General features: G+C 40.9%; 1 long non-coding RNA gene across 1 annotated transcript in view; it reads left to right on the top strand.

Moving 5' to 3' along the window:
* The window catches only part of LOC142748419 (uncharacterized), an 88,766-nt gene extending 74,818 nt beyond the window's left edge, over window positions 1–13,948 (top strand). Inside the window, exon 3 of the long non-coding RNA XR_012882254.1 lies at window positions 13,547–13,948. This is a non-coding gene — a long non-coding RNA (uncharacterized LOC142748419). The remainder of the gene's footprint in view (window positions 1–13,546) is intronic.
* Window positions 13,949–14,736: the final 788 nt, after the last annotated feature.

The raw sequence follows: 14,736 nt of genomic DNA, 5'->3' as shown, positions 1-14,736 counted from the left end.
GAAGTATCTAACCCTATAATGTGTGATACTGTCTGCTGAGCCAGTATATCTAAACCTATCATGTGTAAAACTGTGGCTGAGCTGGTGTATCTAAGCCTATCATGTGTGATGCTGTCTGCTGAATTGTTGTATGTAATAAGACTATATCATTTATTATACTGCCTGCTGTGCCTGCTGTATCTAAGCCTATTATGTGTGATACTGTTTGCTGAGCCTGCTGTATCTAAGCCTATCATAATATACAAGACTATCCCATAATTATATTTCAGGTCTGGTTCTTTGAGATCTTATTGTTTTGTAAGGAGGTGTATGTTTAGGATGTTCCGCCCAGTCTGGAGGGAATGAGAGTCCATATCTACTTTATAGTCCAATCCCATCATTGTGGAAGAAACTGGATAGTTGTACTGGACATGACGGAGCTAAATAAAAGATAACACTTTATTTCCTTCTATCTTGTCATGGTAAATCATTAGCAGCAGATAAAGAATAGAAGGTTTTAAGGGTTGTCCTCTTTGGAAAATACTTTTTATTGTCATTAAAGTCCTGATCACACGGTGTCCCTGCGATCAGCTGTAATCTGCAAGAGAAAACCAGCAGCAAGTGTTTAGTTTCCCTGCAGCGCCACCAAAGGTAAAATGAGGTATTACATAATCACCACTGTCATTTTTAGGATTAACATTTAGTGCTGATGAATTTCTTAATATATCTTTATAGCGATTGGAGCTCTGTTTTTCTGATACAGAGCTCCAAATACACTGCGTAGACATTAGATTTAGTGGAATTCTGTCTACCTGCAGCCATCACTAGGGGGAGCTATCTACATACTGTCTTATTATCGAATTTAATGTATCAACAGTATACAGTAAGATTCCATGACTATGCAGGAGATTTGGAGCTCTGTCTGGGAAAAATGGAGCTCTGGTCCCTAAAAAGATATATTAGGAATTTATTCAGCAAATAATTTTGGACCTATTCAGCGTAAAACACAAACAAAATTATGTTTAAAGGTATAAAGATATATTCCCTTAAAAAAACATTCTCCCTCCAAAAATAAAACAAAAATGACCAGTAACTGTTAAGTCTATTAATTATCCTCTAGTGCCAGGTTGCTAAAATGTCTTTATCTAAAGCTAGATGACAACCAATATGGCCGCCTTTTGAAGAATTTGCCTCATAATGTATGTATATGTACATCTCTCTCTCTCTCACTTACTGATAACTAGGCAGGTTTGACATTTAGGACTCTAGGTATGCTGGGAAACAACCCTGATAGGAGTCATAATGGCGGCTGGGCCCGTTTGATAGAAAAAGGGGCCCTGAATAACAAGGAAAGTAGGGCCCCTTGCGCGTCATTTTTAGACATCTTATCTCATCATTTCAAAAGCTGCATATATAAAGTAATATTTCCATACAATATCTAAATATTACCTCCATATCTAAGTATTACTGTCATATAGTGCCCTCATAACAATGCCATTTATTGACCCCACAATACTGCCATACGATGCCTACATAATAGTCCCATACAGTGCACACATAATACCGCCATACAATGCCTTAATAATACTCCAATACAGTGCACACGTAATACCGCCATACAATGCCTTAATAATACTCCAATACAGTGCACACGTAATACCGCCATACAATGCCTTAATAATATTCCTATACAGTGTTCACATAATACCGCCATACAATGCCTTAATAAATTTCCTAAACAGTGTTCACATAATACCGCCATACAATGCCTTAATAATATTCCTATACAATGTTCACATAATACCGCCATACAATGCCTTAATAATATTCCTATACAGTGTTCACATAATACCGCCATACAATGCCTTAATAATATTCCTATACAGTGTTCACATAATACCGCCATACAATGCCTTAATAATATTCCTATACAATGTTCACATAATACCGCCATACAATGCCTTAATAATATTCCTATACAGTGTTCACATAATACCGCCATACAATGCCTTAATAATATTCCTATACAATGTTCACATAATATCGCCATACAATGCTTAAATAATACTCCTATACAGTGCACAATGCCTTAATAATACTCCTATACAGTTTTCACCTAATACCTCCATACAAATAATACTCCCCTAAAGTGCATAAGTAATACCGCCACACAACACCTTAGCCCCTTCCCGCTCCAGGACCTACTATTAGGTCACGCTAAGTACATCGTTCGCGCTCCGTGACCTAATAGTAGGTCATAGAGTAAATGCAGCACCATTTTCCATCGGGACGTTCATGAGCTGTGATAACTGCTGTTTCCGATAGCAAGCTATCACAACTCAATGTGTAGGGACCAATTGCGATGGTCCCGCCTCGGTGATCGCCGCTATTGGTTAGTCAGTGACTACTGACCAATAGTTTCGATCGCATACATCATTTTCTGGTCAAGACGTCAGATCCTCCTACACCCGCCCTGAACTTCTCTGTTGGCGTTAGAGGGTCGTTCAGAGCGGTTGTGTCGGAAGAACTGTAGTGAAAAAAAGTGAAAAACTTCTAAAACTACTAATTTTGGAGCTTTTTTTTGCTTCCTACCTCCATCCACTTCCCACTCCTGTCCTCTTCCTCCTTGTGTTCCCCTTGTCACCCCCACATTTTTGGTTAGTCATCTCCTATCACTGACCACTTCTAAGTCTTCAGAGCCACATTTCTTGGTCCCTGGGGACTATTATTTTTTTCCTTTTCTATATAAAATATAAAAAATATATATATACAAATTTATTTAAAAAAAAAAGTTAGTTTAGAAAGTGATCATCTAGTTAGTTTAATATTAGGGTTAGTTAGTTAGTGTCAGGGAACGGTCAAAAAGTGTATGTAGAGAAGTATTCGGCACACAGACAATTGTGGTTCAAAAATTATTTTGTTTTATTTATATTGTATTCAAATGCCATGGGCACTCCGGAGTGCGTGCAACGTTTCGGTCCAAAAGACCTTCGTCAGGCACTAGAACCCTGTAGGCGTGGATGTATCCTGTTGATGAGCGCTGTCATTCATATCGCGGCTCACCGCTCGTTTTTGTAGTTAGGTATAGCATCAGGGAATTAAACGTCAGGAATCCCTCACCATAGTTAGGTTTAGCGTTAGGGATCCATCACTGTAGTAAGGTTTAGTGTCAGGAAATCGTCGCTGTAGTTAGGTTTAGTGTCAGGGAATCGTCGCTGTAGTTAGGTTTAGTGTCAGGGAATCGTCGCTGTAGTTAGGTTTAGTGTCAGGGAATCGTCGCTGTAGTTAGGTTTAGTGTCAGGGAATCGTCGCTGTAGTTAGGTTTAGCATCAGGGAATCATCGCTGTATTTAAGTTTAGCGTCAGGGAAGTTCACATACAGTTAGGTCCAAAATTATTTGGACAGGGACACAATCTTCATGATTTGGGTTCTGCTGCCACCACATTGGATTTGAAATGAAACAACTGAGATACAATTGAAGTTTAGACTTTCAGGTTTAATTCAAGGGGTTGAACAAAAATATCCTTTGAAACGTTTAGGAATTGCCACCATTTTTCTACACAGCCGCCTCATTTCAGGGGCTCAAAAGTAATTGTACAAATAAACATTACCATAAATAAATAAAAAAATGAAAATACTTTGTAGAGAATCCTTTGCAGACAATGACGGCCTGAAGTCTGGAACCCATGGACATCACCAGACGCTGGGTTTCCTCCTTTGTGATGCATTGCCCGGCCTTTACTGCAGCGTCTTCAGTTGTGGCTTGTTTGTGGGTCTTTCTACCTTAAGTTTTGTCTTCAGCAAGTGAAATGCAGCTCGAACAGGTGGAGATCTGATGATTGACTTTGCCATTGCAGAATATTTCACTTCTTTGCCTTAAATAACTCCTGGGATGCTTTTGCAGTATGTTTTGGGTCATTGTCCATCTGTACTGTGAAGCGACGTCCAACAACCTTGCTGCATTTGGTTGAATCTGAGCAGAAAGTAAATCCCTGAAAACTTCAGAATTCATCCGGCTGCTACTGTCTTCGGTCACATCATCAATGACCCAGTGCCTTTGGCAGCCATCCATGCCCATGCCATCACACTGCCCCCACCATGCCATCACACTGCCCCCACCATGCCATCACACTGCCCCCACCATGTTTTACAGAGGATGTGGTGGCTTTGGATTATGAGCCGCTCCAAGCCTTCTCCATACTTTCTTCCTCCCATCATTCTGGTTCAGGTTGATCTTAGTTTCATGCTGTTCCAGAACTGGGCGGCTTCTTTACATGTTGTTTGGCAAAGTCTATTATGGCCTTTCTATTTTTGAGGCTGGTTAATGGTTTCCACCTTGTGGTTCAACCCTCTCTCTGTATTTGCTCTCATGAAGTCTTCTCTTTATGGTAGACTTAGATACTGATACACCGACTTCCAGGAGAGTGTTGTTCACTTGGGTAGATGTTATGAAGGGGGTTTTCTTCACCATGGAAAGGATTCTGCCATCATCCACCACTGTTGTCTTCTGTGGACGTCCAGACCTTTTGGAGTTCATGAGATGACCAGTGCGCTCTTTATTTTCAAGAAAGTACCAAAATGTTGATTTGGCCACTCCTGACATTTGTGTTCTCTCTCTGATGGATTTCTTCATTTTTTTCAGCCTATCGATGGTCTGTTTCACTTGCATTGAGAGCTCCTTTGACCTCATGTTGTGGGTTCACAGCAACAGCTTAGAAATGCAAATGCCACACCTGGAATCAACTCCAGACCTTTTACCTGCTTAATTGATGATGGATTAATGAGGGAATAGCCATGCAGCCCATTAAATAGCTTTTGAGATAAGTGTCCAATTACCTTTGGTCCCTTGAAAAAGAGGCAGCTACATATTAAAGAGATGTAATTCCTAAACCCTTCCTCAAATTAGGATGTGAATACCCTCAAATTAAAGCTGAGAGTCTACACTTTAAGCCCATATTGATTATATAACTGTATATTCAATATGTTTTGGTAAACAGCTAAAATGCCAAAACTTGTGTCACTGTCCAAATAATTCAGGACCTAACTGTAAAATCTAGTTAGGTTTAGTGTCTGGCACCCGTCAAAGTAGTTAGGTTTAGCGTCAGGAAAGCTCGGAAAAATATAGTTAGGTTTAGTATCAGGGAAGCATCAGGTAAGTTCAAATTCTAGTTAGATTTAGTGTTAGGAACCCTCGCCCTAGTTAGGTTTAGTGTTAGGATCCCTCGATCTAGTTAGGTTTAGTGTTACTGTCGTGGAAGTCTGAAAATATATTAGACTGAAATTTAGACGAGTGTTCCAACAGATGCTGACGCCACGAACTTTATCCAGCATCTTAATCAGGAGATTTCATACTGATATATATCGAGAGAGGAGAAATAACGCACAGACGCTGCTGGTATTCTCAAAATACTCCTCTGGGGGTTTATTGCCAAACTCAATTACAATAATATCATTCTAAAGGTGTGTAGGCTTGAGGTTAACCAATCAGAGTCAATGTGACAATAACTCTTATTCAGCCAATAGCATACAATGAGAATATTTCAAATGCATTTGTAGCATCCATGGCCGCGGGCCGTCGGGTTTACTCACCTCCCGACGCCTGCAGCCATGGATCAGTGAGCGCTGGCCCCCATCTACTTCCTAGGAGACGCCATCGCTCACCTCCGGTCGCTGTGTCCCGTAGGGTGCACGCTCGTGCTCGGTCTTAAAGGGCCAGCGCGCGCACATGAGAACAATCATCATTATGAACTTCATTTGTTTTCCTGTACTATAAGAAGGGCCCTACCCTTCTGATCCTTGCCTGAGCGTTGTTAGTGTTTCCCAAGTCTGTCTTGCAAATAGTCTCTTAGTGTTTTCCTGTTCCAGTTGTTACCCGTGCCCTGTTACCTGTTCCTGTATCCTGTGTTGTGTTCTTGTTCCTGTGCTTACTAGTGTTGCAGTCGTGTCTACTGCACTTGTTGTCGTTTGCCACGTCCTGTGTCATCTGCCACGTCCAGTGTCATCTGCCACGTCCAGTGTGATTCGCCATGTCTGGCGCAAAATGTGGCATCTGCTGTCATCCGACACGTCTGGCGTAACTTGCTGCATCCACCGCCATCCGTGCCAGAGCTGCGGCCGCTACAGCTTTGCGGTCTAGTGGGTCCACATACCCACAAACCGTGACAGCATTATTATAATTCTTCATTAAAATGCTGACATCAGGTAACACCTGGAGACAAGCATACAATAGAGTGGTGTTAGCTGTTCTTTCCCATGAGAGAGTTTGTTGCAATAACGAGAAATACCTTGCAATTCTGATAGCTTTATGTCTGGGCGTTCAGCCATCCCGAAAGCCATGGATGCATGAAGGCCACACAAAAAACACTTAGGCTATGTTCACACGGGGTATTTTTCCGAGTTTTTTGACGCGGATACCGCGTCGCAAAACTCGGCAAAAACGGCCCGAGAACGCCTCCCATTGATTTCAATGGGAGGCGTCGGCGTCTTTTTCCCGCGAGCAGTAAAACTTCAATGGGAGGCAGGAGAAAGCGTATCTCGAGTCACTGGCAACGGATCCCGATTAGCGGTCCGATTCCGGTGATCGATGTGGTCGGTGGATTTGTACAGATCCACCGATCACATTGTTTTTACTGTTAAAAGTTTTAAAAACCGTTCCCGGGACTTGTAGTTAAGTCCGGGAACGGTTACAAATGTTCCCCTCCCTGCCCCATGTCCCATGTGACCGGCAATGGACTGCTCGTCCATTGCCGGCGAGAGCTGTGATTGGTGGGTCTGTTCTGACCCACCAATCACAGTGCTCTTATTGCCGGGGAGGGGTAAAAAATGCCCCCCCCCCCCGACAGCTTACACATCTCAGTCACTGGCAACAGACCCGTAAAAGTGGTTCAATGCCGGCAATCAATGTAATCGGTGGATCTGTACAGATCCACCAATCCTCCCTAAAAGTTATCAAAAGTTTTAAAATAACTTCTTGTGCTCCCTCCCCCATGTCCCTCCCCCCTCCCCCATGTTCCATGTGACCGGCAATGGACTGCTGCTATTGGTCCGTTGCCGGCAAGAGCTGTGATTGGTGGGTCTGTTCAGACCCACCAATCACAGTGCATTTTCTTGCAGGGCGGGTGAAAAATACAGGATACAGGCTCTGATCTCTTAGTTGGTGTTTAGTAGTTGGAGAGATCAGAGCCTGTATCGTGTTGTCAGTGAAAATAGTGAATAATCCCTAATTTTCACTTCCCCTGTTCCCCACCGCCTCCCAGTGTATAAGGGAGATATTTTTTCTCTTAGTTTGGTTTTTGATCACAAATAATAATTTGATTTAGTTCGTAGCTAGTTTCTCGTCTACGTCAATTCGTCGCATCAGTTGTCAGTCAGTCATTGTCCGTTGTCAGTTAGTCTGCGTCAATCCATTGTCAGTATCAATCCATAGCGTCCGTGTCAGTCAGTGTCAATCCATTACTGTCAGTCGCGTCACTTGTCAGCAAGTGTCAGTTAGTCAGCGTCAGTTAGTCAGCGTCAATCCATTACTGTCAGTCGTGTCACTTGTCAGTAAGTGTCAGTTAGTCTGCGTCACTGCGACACTGACACTGCGTCAGTGTCAATACGTAGTTTCCGTGTCAGTTAGCCTCAGTGTCCGTTAGTAAGTGTAGTAAGTTTTACTAAGTGCTATAAAACAAAAAAAACTAAAAAAATTGTTTGTTAGTGTTTAGTGTTTTACGTGAGAAAAATTTAAAAAAACACAAAAAACATAATGTTTCAGTGTTAGCGTTAGCTAGTGCTTTATGTGAAAAAAGCAAAAGAAAAAAAAACTTTTAGGGGGTCTCCACTGTTTTGGTCCCTCCAGGGCATTGCAAACATGACATGGCACCAAAAACTATTCCAGCAAAATCTGCGCTCCAAAATCCAAAAGGCGCTCCTTTGCTTCTGAGCCCTGCTGTCCAAACAGCAGTTTATTACCACATATGGGGTATTGCCATAATCGGGAGAAATTGCTTTATAAATGTTGTGTTGTTTTCCTCTTTATTCCTTGTAAAAATGAAAAAATTCTATGTTGTTTCAGGAAAAAAGTAGATTTTCATCTTCATAGACTAATTCCACTAAAATCTGCAAAAAAACTGTTGGGACAAAATGATAACAATACCCGTCGAAAAATTCCTTGAGGGGTGTAGTTTCCAAAATAGGGTCACTTTTGGGGGGTTTCCATTGTTTTGGCACCACAAGACCTATTCAAACGTGACATGGTGCCTAAAATATATTCTAAAAAAAAAGGTGGCCCTGAAATCCACTAGGTGCTCCTTTGCTTCGGAGGCCGGTGATTCAGTCCATTACCACACTAGGGCCACATGTGGGATCTTTCTAAAAACTGCAGAATCTGGGCAATAAATATTGAGTTGCATTTCTTTGGTAAAACCTTCTGTGTTACAGAAAAAAAATGTATTACAAATAAATTTCAGTAAACAAATTCACCTGTACATTGCTTTAATTCCTGTGAAACGACTAAAGGGTTAAGAAACTTTCTGAATGCTGTTTTGAATACTTTGAGGGGTGCAGTTTTCAAAATGGGGCATTTTATTGCCACTTTCTAATATATAAGGCCCTCAAAGCCGCTTCGGAACTGAACTGGTCACTGAAAAAATAGGCTTTTGAAATTTTCGGGAAAATGTGAGAAATTGCTGCTAAAGTTCTAAGCCTTGTAACGTCCTAGAAAGATAAAAGGATGTTCAAAAAACGATGCAACATAAAGTAGACATATGGGAAATGGTAACTAGTAACTATTGTGTGTGGTATTAATATCTGTTTTACAAGTAGATACATTTAAATTTAGAAAAATGCAAATTTTTACAAATTTTCTGTACATTTTGGTGTTTTTCACAAATAAATATTGAATTTATCGACCAAAGTTTTTAACTAACATAAAGTACAATATGTCACGAGAAAACAGTCTCAGAATCGCTTGGATTGGTAAAAGCATTCCAGAGTTATTACCAAATAAAGTGATACATGTCAGATGTGAAAAAATCATCTGTGTCCACAAGGCCAAAACAGGCTGTGTCCTGAAGGGGTTAATGTATAAATAATAATACATTTTACATGTGTCTAAGCACAACATAACAAACCTGTCCAAACAGAAATTTATCAACCTCTTTATCCAGTGATGAAGAGGAGGGACCCCCTAGCAGACGACCCAAGGCCATCACCACAGTTGAAATCCCCGAGACAAGTGAACCCGCCGCAGTTGAAACCCCCAAGTGAAGTGACCCCCACACCAGACAATCGTGAATCCCAAATCCCCAAGTACACGGGCAGCCCAGGTATCAAATTTAACACGGCAGGGCTCAGTGAGATGGACTTTTTCAAGTTATTTTTCACGGATGAATGTATAGAGCTTATGGTGTCCCAGACAAATCTATATGCCCAACAGTATATTACTAAGAACCCCACATCGTTTTATGCCCAATCCCACAGGTGGACCCCTGTAGTCTCAGCAGAGTTGGGCAAGTTCTGGCGACTTCACTTGAACATGGGGCTTCCGATAAAGCCGTCCATTAGGACCTACTGGAGCACAGACATCTTATACCACACCCCGATGTACCGCATGGCCATGTCCAGGATGCGTTATGAGGCAATACTTCGCTTCTTACATTATACTGATAATGAGCAGTGCCCACCCCGGGATGACCCCAGTTTTGACCGTTTGTATAAACTGAGACCCCTATTAGACCATTTCAGTGCCCGGTTTTCCCAAGCATACACCCCCGAGAAGTGTATTTCTATTGACGAGTCCCTGGTGCATTTTAAAAGGAGGCTTCAATTCCGCCACTACCTGCCAAGTAAGACGGCAAGGTATGGCGTGAAGATGTATGAGCTGTGCGAGAGTGCATCAGGGAATACCTACAAATTTAGGATATATGAAGGGAAGGTATTCAGCCCCCAGAATGCCCCCCCTTACTGGGAGTTAACGCAAAAATTGTGTGAGATTTGGTGCACCCACTGCTGGACCAGGGTTACCACCTCTACCTGGATAATTTTTATACCAGCGTCCCACTCTTCAACTGCCTCGCTTCCAGAAGTACTGCGGCACTGCTAGAAGAGATCTGGGAGGCCTCCCTAAGACTCTGCTTGGGCAAACGCTCAGAAGGGGTGAGAGCAGGGCACAATCCAGCAGCAACATATTGTGTGTCAAGTACAAGGACAAGAGAGATGTCACACCAGTACCCATGTACCAGTACGAGGTACCAGTACAGAGACCCCCAAACCAGACTGCATCCTGGACTACAACAGGTACATGGGAGGGGTGGACTTGTCAGATCAAGTCCTGAAGCCCTACAGCGCCATGCGGTGTGGTATAAGAAGCTGGCCGGGCACATCATACAGATGGCATTGTACAATGTGTACGTGCTACGTCGATGTGCAGGCCAGAGGGGAACTTTCCTGGAATTTCAAGAGGTCATTATCAAGAACCTAATCTTTAGGGACCAGGAAGAGGGGGCACCCAGTACTTCTGGAAGCGAGGCCACACGCATCGTACTAGGGCAACATTTTCCAGGAGAAGTTCCCCAAACTGGAAAGAAGGGAAAAAGTCAAAAGAGTTGCAGAGTCTGCTATAAGAGGGGGATAAGGGATGACACAATATATCAATGTGACACATGTCCCGAAAAAACAGGGCTCTGTTTAAAAGAGTGTTTTAAAATGTATCATACATCTAAACACCCGATTTTTAATTTACCCCAGTTTTACTTACCCTGATACACTCCGCACAGCTTATCCCCCTCATCTTTCCCTTCTGAGCCCTGCTGTGTACCCAGGCAGCTGATAACAGCCACATGTAGGGTATTGCTGTATCCGGGAGAACCTACATTACAGTTTATGGGGTGTATATCTCCGGTGGTGCATGCTGGGCACAATATATCGGACACTGAAATGGTATATATGTATAGAAAATTGCAAATCTCACACTGCACCATCTGTGACGCATTACCTTTTACACAATAACTGTGGGGTCAAAATGCTCACTACACCTCTAGATGAATTTCTTAAGGGATGTAGTTTTTAAAATGGGGTCACGTCTCGGGGGTTTCAACTGTACTGGTTCCTCAAGGGTTCTGCATACATGACTTAGCACCAGAAAAGCTCCTGTAGGCCACATGATGGTCCTTCCCTTCTGAGCCCGCCTATGGGCCCAAACGGCAGTTTATCACCACAAATGGGGTATTGCCGCACTCAGGACAAATTGGGCAACAAAATGGGGTATTTTATTCTTGTCAAAATAAGACATCTTATTGGAAAATATTTCGTTTTTTTAATTCTCAGCCCAATTCAAATAAGTTCTGTGAAAAACCTGTGGAGTCTAAATGGTCACAATACCCATAAATGAATTCCTTGAGGGATGAAGTTTCCAAAATGGGGTCACTTCTTGTGGGTTTCCATTGCTTTGATACCTCTAGGGCTCTATAAAAGCGACATGGCACCCGAAAACCAACCTAGCAAAATCTGGACTCCATCAAACACATAGCGCTCCTTCCCTTCTGAGCCATCCCATGGGCCCAAACGGTAGTTTATCACCACAAATGGGGTATTGCTGCACTCAGGAGAAATTGGGCAACAAAATGGCGTACTTTATTCCTTGTCAAAATAAGAAATTTTGAACAAAAACAACATATTATTGGAAAATATATATACTTTTTTAATTCACAGCCCAATTCAAATATGTTCTGTGAAAAGACTGTGGGGTCTAAATGGTTACAACACCCATAAATGAAATCCTTGAGGGGTGACGTTTCCGAAATGCAGTCACTTTTAGGGGATTTCTACTGTTTTGGCACCGCACCCTTCAAACCTGACATTGTGCCTAAAATATATTTTAATAAAAAGGAGGCCCCAAAATCCTCCAGGTGCTCCATTGATTCTGAGGCCTGTGTTTCAGTCCATTACCACACTAGGGCCACATGTGGGATATTTCTAAAACCTGCAGAATCTGGGCAATAAATATTGAGTTGTGTTTCTCTGGTAAAACCTTTTGTGTTACAGAATTTTTTTTTAATTAAAATTGAATTTCGGCAAGAAAAATTAAATTTTAAAATTTCACCTCCACTTTAATTCCTGTGACATGCCTAAAGGGTTAAGAAACGTTCTAAATTCCGTTTTGAATACTTTGAGAGGTGCAGATTGTAAAATTTCGTGTTTTATGGATGTTTCTAATATATAGGCCCCTTAAATTCACTTCAGAACTGAACTGGTACCTAAAAAAAAAAGGTATTTGAAAATTTGAGAAATTGCTGTTTATGTTCTAAGCATTGTAACGTCCTAGGAAAATAAAAGAATGTTCAAAAAAACTATGCCAATCTAAAGTAGACATATGGGGATGTTAATTAGTAACAATTTGTGTGGGATAACCATCTGCCTTACAAGCAGATACATTTAAATTCAGAAAAATTCAAATTTTTCCAAATTTTCTTACAATTTTCTCCAAATTTTGCTATTTTTCATAAATAAACGCTAAATATATAGACCAAATTTTACCACTAACATAAAGCCTAATGTACCATGAGAAAACAATCAAGTGACACATGTTTGATTTGAAAAATGGGCTCTGAGCCTTAAGGCCCAAACTAAGCTGCCAGAGCCAGATTAGAGAGTGACGTCACCCGTCAAGTACCCCAAGGCAGGATCTGAAAACTGGTCCAATACAGTGCACAGATAATACCGCCATACAATGCCTTAATAATACTTCCACACAGTGTTCACATAATACTGCCATACAATGCTTAAATAATACTCCCCTAAAGGGCACACATAAAACCGCCATACAATGCCTTAATAATACTCCAATCCAGTGTTAACATAACACCACCATACAATGTCTAAATATTACTCCTATACAGTGCACACACAATACCGCCATACAATGCATTAATAATATTCCGATATAATCTATGCTCGGTACAGGGAGATGGTGAGCTGCTATGACAACACAGCGTTGTAGATGAAAATCACACCATGAAAAAGAGACGTTCTTTCCACCGCCGGAGATGTTGAGGCATCAAACTGGACAAAGGATAGAAAATAAAAGTCAATAAATTATAAGGGCAATGTCACCCTAATATATTTAATATCAGAGAGTTACAACATTGAGACATAACATGAACCATGTGTGTATATACATATACTCTTTCTAATGTATTGTGTAAGCCTGCTTATCTAGTCTCCAGCAGTATAGTACAACTATCCTTATATCTATTTTAACCCACTACTTGCTAGTTGCACTAAAATAATAAAGTGAGACATGCATGGTCTTTGCAGCAGCTGTTATTTGAGATATTCCCATCTCTACCAGTTAGGAATGTTTATCTGTGGTTCTGACATCTAGTGGCCAGTATGGAAACTGCAATGTCTCATAGCGGAAATTTATACCTCAGAATAATTTCAATTGCAAACATTGTAGTTCTGCACCCAGATATGAAAGTGAACTCACATTTGGCCTCTTTCTCCGCATAAATAGAACCAGTCTTTATCATTGTAGGCACTGGTTTCTTTATACATATCCTTATAATCAATGTCATTCTTGTTACAGGTGCCACAAAATTCCCAGAATAGACCGTTAAATAGCTGAATGACGCACAGGATGACCTCAAAGGAGCTGGCAGCCAAGATAATGGAGAACAGGATTACGTTTAATTCCACCACATTTCGGGCTCTACAGATATACTCCATAATTTTCCATGGAAGATATAAGTTTTATTGCTGTAGGAAATTAAGGATAAAAAAGGGTTAATGTGTAAAGATAATGTGACGGGGCAACAGGTGATTTTTGTTTTTCATGTGAATGTCACTGACATCATTTCTCAAGGTGAAGATTTCATATTCTCTTTACACTGGGAAGAGCTTTTCATTGTGCGCAATCTTGTCACCTACTGATTAAAGTAATTGGTATACGCTGCCATGGTGATTAGGCAAAAAGGGAACTATAAAATTACTCTTGGCACATTTCCGTCTCACAAAAGTGGTTGTTTCTCATTCAGGCTCTTGTTTCGACAATCTGAATACTTTCAGAATTCCTGCACAAACTGATATAATACTGCATCATGTGTACAAAAATATGACTACTATCTTACTGCCCCCTATGTAAAAGAATATAACTACAATAATACTGCCCCTATGTACAAGAATATAACTACTATAATACTGCCACCTATGTACAAGAATATAGCTACAATAATACTGCCCCTTTATACAAGAATATAACTACTATAATACTGCCCCTTATATACAAGAATATAACTACTATAATACTGCCCCTATATACAAGAATATAACTACTATAATACTGCTCCTCTATACAAGAATATAACTACTATAATACTGCCCCTTTATACAAGAATATAACTACTATAATACTGCCCCCTATATACAAGAATATAACTACTATAATACTGCTCCTATATACAAGAATATAACTACTATAGTACTGCCCCTATGTACAAGAATATAACTACTATAATACTGCCTCCTATATACAAGAATATAACTACTATAATACTGCCCATATATCCAAGAATATAACTACTATAATACTGTAGAAAACAAGGGAAGAAGGTAGGATCCAGCGCTGAGGCGTTTAAAATGGAAAGCGATTTTCCAAGTTTAATTGTTAAATTCTAAAAGGAAGTCCAGTGGTATGAAGTCCAGGGTGTATAAGAAATTGAGGGAGGGTATCCTCTGTAAGCCTACGCGTTTCGGACAACGCTATGTCCTTAGACTTGG

This window comes from Rhinoderma darwinii, chromosome 3 (assembly GCF_050947455.1).
Source record: "Rhinoderma darwinii isolate aRhiDar2 chromosome 3, aRhiDar2.hap1, whole genome shotgun sequence".
Classification (NCBI taxonomy): domain Eukaryota; kingdom Metazoa; phylum Chordata; class Amphibia; order Anura; family Rhinodermatidae; genus Rhinoderma; species Rhinoderma darwinii.
Note: the sequence above shows the minus strand (reverse complement) of the source record. Positions and strands in the feature narration are given on the sequence as shown.